This window comes from Etheostoma spectabile, chromosome 6, assembly GCF_008692095.1.
Source record: "Etheostoma spectabile isolate EspeVRDwgs_2016 chromosome 6, UIUC_Espe_1.0, whole genome shotgun sequence".
NCBI lineage: Eukaryota > Metazoa > Chordata > Actinopteri > Perciformes > Percidae > Etheostoma > Etheostoma spectabile.
Genome location: NC_045738.1, coordinates 19,579,205 through 19,588,581, shown reverse-complemented (window position 1 = coordinate 19,588,581; position 9,377 = coordinate 19,579,205). Strand labels below are relative to the sequence as shown.

The 9,377-nt window shown below is 40.5% G+C and overlaps 1 protein-coding gene across 2 annotated transcripts in view; it reads left to right on the top strand.

Annotated features, from left to right (window-relative positions):
- Nucleotides 1–664: 664 nt before the first annotated feature.
- Nucleotides 665–9,377, top strand: part of tmod4 (tropomodulin 4 (muscle)) — a 28,467-nt gene continuing 19,754 nt past the window's right edge. Inside the window, exon 1 of one of the 2 annotated variants that reach the window (XM_032517605.1) lies at nt 665–787. The gene's annotated coding sequence lies outside the window, so the exon portion shown is untranslated. The remainder of the gene's footprint in view (nt 788–9,377) is intronic. The other variant, XM_032517606.1, reaches the window with a different exon arrangement.

The window sequence follows — 9,377 nt, the reverse complement described above, 5'->3', positions numbered from 1 at the left end:
CTGTACAACTTTACATAGTCAAACACATGACACATAGAACAAGCAACTGAATTAAAAAGACAGTCAACGAAAAAAGATGAAGAATAAGAGCTTAAATATGTGTGTATAAATTTGATTCATGATTGTCAGCAGGAACAAGAGTCAGCAATGTAATTTTGGAGGTTTTGCTGGTGGAGTTGGGATCAGAGATGTAGTTTCAGGGTATTCTGTAGTGTATTCCAGTCATGTACGCTGCAAAGCGGAAGGCATTACGTCCAAAGGTAGTAGAAGTGGAGGGTACCAAATTACTCGATCTTGTATGATAGGTGTTATGAACGGCGTGAAGAAGAGATAATAATAATAATATGGGTAAGTCCCTTCTGAGATAAAGCAAAAGCAGTCAAGTCTCATTTCCATGGTACATTTCAACTCAAACCACTAGATGTCAACCCTTCTCTTCCTGTCTGACTGCACTCCGTTTTAATTGAATGACTGATGAACATTCTTCTCTCCCCCTCTCTCTCTGTAGCTGTATGACTCTCTGCCCCCCCAACCCACCTCTCTCTCACACAGCCAAAATAATAAAATGCTGACTTCTCAAAGTGCTGTCCGTCCGTATGCCTGTCTCAGCATAGCAGCCCTGAAGCCTGACACACGGGAGAGTGAGAGGGGGGGTGTAGAGGTGAGAGAGATATAGCGAAAGACAGAAAGAGGAGGGGGAGAAGAGAAAAAAGAGAAACGACTTTCTCTGGTTTCTAACTTCAGGCTCTGCCTTGTCGAGGGGCTTCAGCACTGCTCGTCTGTCAAGGTAGGTGTGAGGCTGCTTCCTTCTGTTGCTCTGTGTGTGTGTGTGTGTGTGTGTGTGTGTGTGTGTGTGTGTGTGTGTGTGGTGTGTGTGGTGTGTGTGTGTGTGTGTGTGTGTGTGTGTGTGTGTGTGTGTGTGTGTGTGTGTGTGTGTGTGTGTGTTTTGTGTGTGTGGTGTGGGTGTCCGGCTGGCATGTTGGGGTGATCCACACTTTATCTTTCTCTATGGGTTGTCTGTTTGGAGGGGTTCCTTTACCTTAAGCAGGACCCTCATGTGAGGATTTGGGATGGGTCAAAGCTGCAAGATTGATGGGGGGGGGGCACGGGTGAATTGTTGTCTGAAAATCTTTTTGTGCAGACATTTAGAAACTTAATGCTTAGATTTTATTTGTATTTCAATGCTGACATGAGTTTTACGGGCTGAAATTCAACTTGTCAGAGGCTTCTCTAGAGAGTCAGTCGAAAACTGAGATACTGTCGCTCAAATGAAGCTATCAACATGGCGTGTGGAGGGGTTGAGCCATCCAAATGCTGTTCATCGCTGTGCTGTTAATTCATCAAGGAGATTTTGGAGATGTTGTCTTACTGGGGTGCAGTGTTTGGCCTCCGCCTGCACCTCCTCTCTAGCAAAGGTCCAGTAATGTGATAATTATGTATCTGTCACATGGATTAAACTGTCTTTTTTTGGGCTGATGCCTTCATTGTAATGGAAATTGAAGTGGGTACATTGCTTAGGCTAGATATGACGTTACTGCAGAGTCAAACTCAATTGTTTTTTTTTTGTTTTTTTTTAAAACCCTTCCACTTGTTGCTTCTCTATGCATATATACATCAGTGCTCTGCAGCAGCTTTAAATTGCCTAACTTTGTTTAAAAATACTAAATCAACCTTTTTTAAAACCGCTTTTGGAGCAAAACCTATGCAGACAAGTTGTTCTCTGTGCCTGAAAAGGGTGCTCCGATTTGGTCTCAAGGAGCAACACAAGTCGGTTTGGATCAACATGGCTGGAAGTAGCTGACTTGTGAAGAAGCTAAAATTAAGCTGAGGGCAGATTTGGAATGTTACACTTGGGCAGTAAGACGCGGAGAAGGCGACCTGCGGATGGTGACAAATCTTCTGAGCTGTCGATGGCCCTGGGCACTTAAAAAAAACAACTTCTGCTACCATTGCACACACAAAAAAAGCCTCTACCCAACAAAGACATCGAGAACAGTGAAACTGAGAAAAATGACCTCAAAGTTTATTTTCTGCTACAGGGAAGAAAAAAAAATATTCACTGGAACAGAAGCAGAATGTAAATCATTCTGGAACATTTATAAGAGTATAACCTTTGTCACTGTGAAATCCAAACCCATGTAATGGTCTTTGACTTATAAAACCCACAGGCTGTGTCTCATTCCGCATACTTCCGTCAGTACCCTGACCACTTACTGCCGTAGTGCCCAATTTTGATGGTTAGTAATGTCCCAAAAGGAACACTTATGTTAACACACTTACCAGGAATGACAAGCGTTCTGCCTCTCAAAATCTGACAAAAATCTATTAAACTGACATTTGTTGATTTAAAAAACAAACAAAAAAACAAACAGATTCCGCAACTGTACGGCTTATTTCTTTTCTTAAACTGTTTTCAGAACGTGTTTTGGTGAACTATTCTAGTAAAATATGAGATTGTATTCTTAATGAGCTGCTATTATGCTCGGTTGTGAAATCGGGAGCAGCCAGACCCATGTGACGTGTTTGTCCAATCAGCTGCCGGTCAAGGTCCCTGGTCCCTCCCCTTTTCGCTTTGCTTCAAGATGGCGCAGGCTTAGTGTGCAGAGTGTCGATCCACACTTTTTGACCTTTTTTAGGGGGTCAACCCGGTGACTTTTGTTTGACAGTTTTTAGGGGGTCATCCGGGTACTTTCAGTGCACTGACTTTTTGCGTTATCTACACTATAAACTTAAAACTAAGTGTTTGAAGTGTGCAAGTAGGCGGTTTGAGACACAGCCACAGTAACTCCTCACTGCTGCTTGTCTCCATGCACTACTTTTGACGTAGAGTCACTGGAGCTCCTTAATGGACCAGGACAATAACAAATTGTACAAGCTCACCTGCAGTGAATTAAGTCTTTACAGCGCAAAATTCCAAAATAAGTAGATATCTTCCACCCATCTTTGTTCCAGTCTACAAATGAATCCACGAACATGTACTCAATCAGACTGAAACGCCAGCTGTGAAATCTCTAAATACACTCTAACTGCTGCGACCAAAGTGCCCAGGCACCAAACTCAACAGATGGTTGGAGATGAAAGCCAAAAACCGGTTGCAATGATCAGGGCAGTTGTCGCAGTTGGAGCGGCTTTAGATCCTGCTGGAGGAAACATTTGCTCCATGAGCTTTCCAACACGTTGGCTGTAATTTATGATGATGAAGCCCAGTTACATCTGACACAGTTCAGGTACAGTCGCAGTACTGCTCCGGATATACTCTCTGCCTCTCATTCACTTCTATTGAAGCCTTCGCAACAGACAAGTACAAGTATGTGTTTCCTATTTTGGTTTGAAAATGCACAATCTAATGGGTTTCGGACAAGCTAGGGCCGGGCAATTAATCAATATTCTATCACTATTGATGTATGAGGCTAGGTATTCTGTTAAATTTTGGATATTGTAATATCTTGATATGACACAACTGTTGTCTTTTCCTAGTTTAAAGGCTATATTAAAGTAAAGTGATATCATTTTTTGAACATAGCAGACCTATAAGCTACCCACTTAGTCATTGTGTCCACATTATTGGTGATTATTTTTCAAAAAATATAGTGATAATTGATCTGGCCTATGTGTAATGGCGTTTTTCCATCACTTGGTACCTGATCGCCTCGCCTTGACTCTACTCACCTTTTTCGGTTTTCCATTATGAAAAAAGTCCCTGGTGCTAGCTAACCGGTACTTCTTTTTAGTATCCCCTCCATCGCGACAAGCCACGCTCGCCTCACACATGAAGCGGTAATAAATCTGCAATGGAAAGAGGAGGACGGGGAACCGTGGCCGAGCTGAGTAGAGCTCGTACTAGCAGTGGGTATGCGCCATAGGTTGTCCAGGCAACAGGAAGTGTCAATCAAGCACAATCTGTCCTGAGAGCTCTAATTAGTCACAAGTGGAAACACCTGTATGGATGTACGATGGAAGCGGGCAGCCCTTTAACTCCCAGTGGAGCTGTGAATTAGATTCGTCTTATAATTGTTTTTTGATCCAGTTCCAAGTTGGCCAAATTAATTAATGAAGCAAAGCTCAGACTCTTAACACATTTCTAATTTCTAATTATATATATATATATTTTTTTTTCTTTTATACAGAACAGGGGTGTCAAACTCACACTCGCTTTAATTTGGCTCAACTTTGTTTGAAACACTATTCATATAGGGACGCATAAGCCCTAAGGATTTCTAATATTGGAAGCTTCTTAATAAATGGAGCTGCCTGTTGAATTCTCTAACCCACATAGCTGTAATCATGACATTTATCTCAGGAGATTGCTACGTTGATTTACTTACAGTTTCAAATTCCATTCTGACTTGCTACATTTCAAGGGCCTATCCTACCAATAAGTTAAAAAAATACATCAAGATGTCAAGGTAAAATGTCGCTCCGAGAGCTTTTTCTGGCATTGACAGAGGGAACATTGGACCTGTGTCTCAAACGTGAGGGTAAAATCAGACCTGGCATTCTTTCAGATGGGGGTTATTTATCATCAACCAACTCCAAGAATTTGTAGACATACATTTATGACCAGGCTTGGCTAATGTCACGGCTCTTACAAAGATAGCAGCAACCGCAGGTGCATGGGATGGTTGAGATTTGAACTGGAAAAGGTCCAGTCAGCTGGCAGCGGCAGGTGACCGCCACCGTTATGTTGTGGTCCATATAGAAATGCGGCTGGGAGAGCTGGTGACAGATGCACATTCACAAACTTTCCAGTGTGGTCGGAGGGCTTCCTGGCATGTGGAACGTGCCAAATTTAAATGTCAAAACAAATGAAAACACACTGTGTGGGCCTGGCTATTTGTCTGCTCGCCGTGGGGCCCTTTCCTGTTATCCACCAACGTCCAGGCCGTTTTTTGACACAACAATTTTGTATTTTATTGCTGACAACTAGGGCTGGGCATTGACACAGATTTTTTTTTTATTTGGTTCTGATCACAAGGTCCTGATTCGATAACAGTAATGATTCAATATCAATTAAGTTAGGGACATTTTTGGTTACAATACTCCCGTCTCGTCATGTGATGTCCTCATACAGCCATGGTGAAAGGCCTATTAAAAGATTGACTTCCGGATTTTATTAATTGACAACAGGTCGCTCCAAAAAAGATCAATTTGAATTGGAGAATCAATTATTTTAAGCCAACCTAATAACAAATATTCCCTCAGAATAATAATTAAAAAAAAAAGATCTAATCTGGATTTTTAGTTCCCTGTGCAATATGCGAAGATGAAACGTACTGTTATCAGACCTCCAAACCAACGTTGCTATGATCTCTTTCTAAAACTGTATACGTCAAAGTATTTCGCTGGTCAGCTCCTTGACTTGCAGGCTGCTGCTCGCAGTTGTCTGAGCTCTCACGCTTAGCTCAAGCGTCAGAAAACACAGCCATGCATCCAACTCAACAATAAGCGTGGCTCAAAGGCTTGACTGCAGGCAAATCACATGAGCCCAGTTTGGATGGAGCACTGGGTCACATTCACTCCTCCAATCACAGACCGCTCTCTACGTTAAAGACATTAGAAAGCAAAGGGGATTAGGAAAGGTTTGTAGTCTCCATTTTAAATATTTTCATGCAAAAATGTCTTACAGTTAATAGAATAATGCTTGGAAATCAATTGTATTGGAAGCCTAAATGAATCAATTAGAAAGAAATGGTAGTATGATTAACAATAAGATAATAAATGACATCATTTGACACAGCAGACCATCACAGTCTGACAGATGTCATTTAACGCTCTGGGCCCTGAGGCCATTTTTACAGTTTAATTTCCGTCTGGATTTATTTTCTATAAAAGCTTGTAAAACATCAACCCTGTTGTCTACAGTCAAGATATGAACATCATTTTTTTTAGGACAAACTGGGTTATTGGAATATTTGGGTTGCAGTGAGGTCACTTGCATGTTAAAAATGGTTGTAGGGCCTTAAAGACAAATAAATAAATAAATGAATCTTCCAGATATGTATTGATATCACAGACATAATTGTAAAACCTCTCTAAGCCATTTTCCTTTCTAAAACACTTCTCATATGTCTTGGGAGTCACACTGTGAAGAAATAATCATTATAACTTATACAGTTGACAAAATACATGCATTTTTTCCAAAAAAGTCAAGACGTTTTGCTCTCATGACATTTAGTAGTAGCCAATAATAACATAATAATGTCATATATATTGATATTACACCCACAGCAATGTTATACAAGCAAATATGTGTCTAAATATTGCATTATTTGGCCTTCAATAGAGTCTATAGGCATTTTTGTCCCCTCTGGCCTTCCATACAAGAGGGGTGCCTTTATCTCCCATATATGGGCATGTACTTCCTGAAACAATAGACGGGACAGACAGGGCAGACGCGGAGTAGCGATCCAGCGGCGGAAAATGAGCCAAAACGCGATGAATTATGGATAAAAAGTGGATCAATCTTGGATATAACAGTATGGATTTAAAGCCCAAAGAGGCTGAAGTTCCAGGCTGGATAGAAAACCCCCTGTAGAGGCTAGAAAGACCCGGAAAAGACCGCCGTAAAGCCGAAAACGTCAGGATTCAAACGAAACCGAAAGTGAGTAAATCGCTTGTATGGTTCAAAAGTTATTAAACTATGAATCAGAGGTGCTTTTAAACTCGTGGGCGAGTGTCTCGGGCTCAGAGGGTTAATGAATACATAACAAATAATACATAAATAAAAAATAACTCTTTCTCTCTAAATAACTCTTTTTACTTGGGTTTCAGAGTTACATGTAGTTGAACAATGGGATAAGTATTTTAAGTACACATAAGTCCTAAAAGATAGATAAATAAATAATAGATGAAACAAATCAATGTTTTACTAGTGAATTATCAAACATACACAGATTGCAAATTAAAGTTACTTTGATTTGCCTCAAGTTTTAACTTTTGGTTAAATGTCACCTCACTACATTGTTCTTATTAATTCTATAATTATAATAATAATAATAGTGAAGGATGTGTGGAGAATATAGGAATCTGCCTGTTAGGACTTATGGTACAGATCCATTTTTGCGACGTCTGATAAATAAAATGTATAAAAATACAAACTTAAGCTATGAAACTTAGTCCTTTTGAACAAAAAGACATGAACAAAAATAATCAGTGTTGCCAACAGTGACGTTGTAGAGCGCCCTCTGGTGGACAGACTATGCAACACCAACGCTCATAACATGGTTAACAGTCTGTTTTTATTTTTTAAATATTCATTTATCAGAATCATTTATTTGTTGTAAATTTTCGGATGAATGAATATTGAAGAAATTTTTTTTAAAAATCTGCCATTACAAATGCCGACGCGGATACATCGGGAAATGCCGAATATTGGCCGAGAATAACGCTCTAATTTTAAGCAAGAAATAGGCCGTACAGTTGCTGAATCTGTCTTCATTACTGAACGAAAAAGGTCACTTTGAAAGATGTCCTTCTACTTCTACCAGCGTTAGACAGATTCATTTGCACAAAGATGGGCATCGGCCAGGTTTTTGTCGCGCACACCATTTTTTCAAATGCAGCGCCGCCTTCCCAGAACGCCTTGCGTACACGTTGAAGTCGCTTGAGGTCACCCAACGGAATAGAGTGTAGCATGGCACGGCAGAAGAGTCGCCTGGACTAATGGATCTGTACAGTTAGTGGCTGTGTTTCTGCTGGAAGGTGGTAGAAGCTAGTAAAACCTTTTTATCACAGGTAAAAAGTGGGTCTTGGTAGATTTATCCTCCACCTGCTCTTTTTGAGCTGCAGCCTCCTTCCCCTCATCCTTTAAATCTCCTCCATCTTCCTCCGCACTCGGCTGTGTGATCTGCTGTTTGTGTCTCTGGCTTTACACATTAGAGCCACATAGCGTCTGCAGGAGCAACACGTGTCAAGAGAATATTTTTGCATACCTTTTATGCTTTGCATTTCTGTAGAAGTTGCTCTACTGTCTGTAGGGCTGGGCAATTAATTAGTACATCAACATTGATAAGGGCTTTTCACATGTTTTTTTGGGGGGTGATTGTCGCTGCACAGAATTCCCATGGTTACCACCCATGATCGCCTGGCGTCTAATTGCGGAGCGTTGTCCTTCACATGAGGAGTGCAGTAGACCCTGCAGAAGGGTTACTCTCCGTGTGAAAAGCCCTTTATAAGGCTTGGTATCGTCTTACATTTTGGAAATCGTGATATGACACAACTCTGCATTACAGTAAAGTGATGTAATTTTCTGAACATACCAGACCTATTAGGTCTATAAAATATATATATAATGTTGTATCCACATTATTGGTGATTATTAATCAAAACTCTCATTGTGTCCAATGTGTGTGGGGGTGTGACCTTGACCAACTGCCATGCTTTGCTTGTTTGAAAGCTTTGTTTGTTTGTCTCTCTTTCAGGGATGGGCCAGATTTTCTGGGCGGGCAAATTAGAGAAAGGGGAGGTAACCTTTCCCCTTATGATGTCATAAGGGGGCAGATTCTTTTTCGGGAATTTCTTAGGCCTTTATTAATGTGTGTGTGTGTGTGTGTGTGTGTGTGTGTGTGTTAATAAAGTGTAATCTGATCAGTGAGTCCAACCAACCCGGCATTGCCTTGAGAAGAAGGTTATGGCCACATAGCTTGTGTGCTTCTGAACTGTTGCCTAGGAAACCCAATAATTTGACCATGGTTCGTCTTGTGACAAAATTGTACAGAAAGTTGATCCATGGACACACAGTTACACAAACACATTATTTACATTTAGTGCTTCATTACATGTAGTTCCATATTATGTCATTTTAAAAGAATTGGCACGCCCCCTGGAAGTAATTTGACTATTAGTATACTGTATTAGCAGGGCGGTTTCAAAAGGGGAAAACAAAGCAACACGGAAATATATCATTTCAAGAGAAAAAGTACCCCCAACATACGTATATCACAATCATAACATACCGGGTGACAGTAAAAAAAAAATGAATATAGAAATTAAATTAGAAATACAATCCTCAATACGATAACATACATACAACAAAACATTACAACTGTTAGGTGGCCAAAATTGCCAATAGTAAATAAATGGTAGAATGTGAGTTGATCACTACCTGCAGTCGGGTATGAACAATAGATATAAAAGTAGTCATAGGGAATGATGGCATTATTGATAACAATGACCATCTTAACGTGAGAAGACATGACATTCTTAAACGTACCAAATATTAAAATTTGATCTTATTTCAAAAGGTAAATTATTCCAATCTGCTGGAGTTTTAACTGTAAAGTGTAGTGTGTTTTGGTGGTTTCTTTAACGTCACTGCTAACAAAGCGGCTGTCTGTCCTTCGCTTGTAAGCCACAGCGCGCGCGTGCGTGCGTGCGTG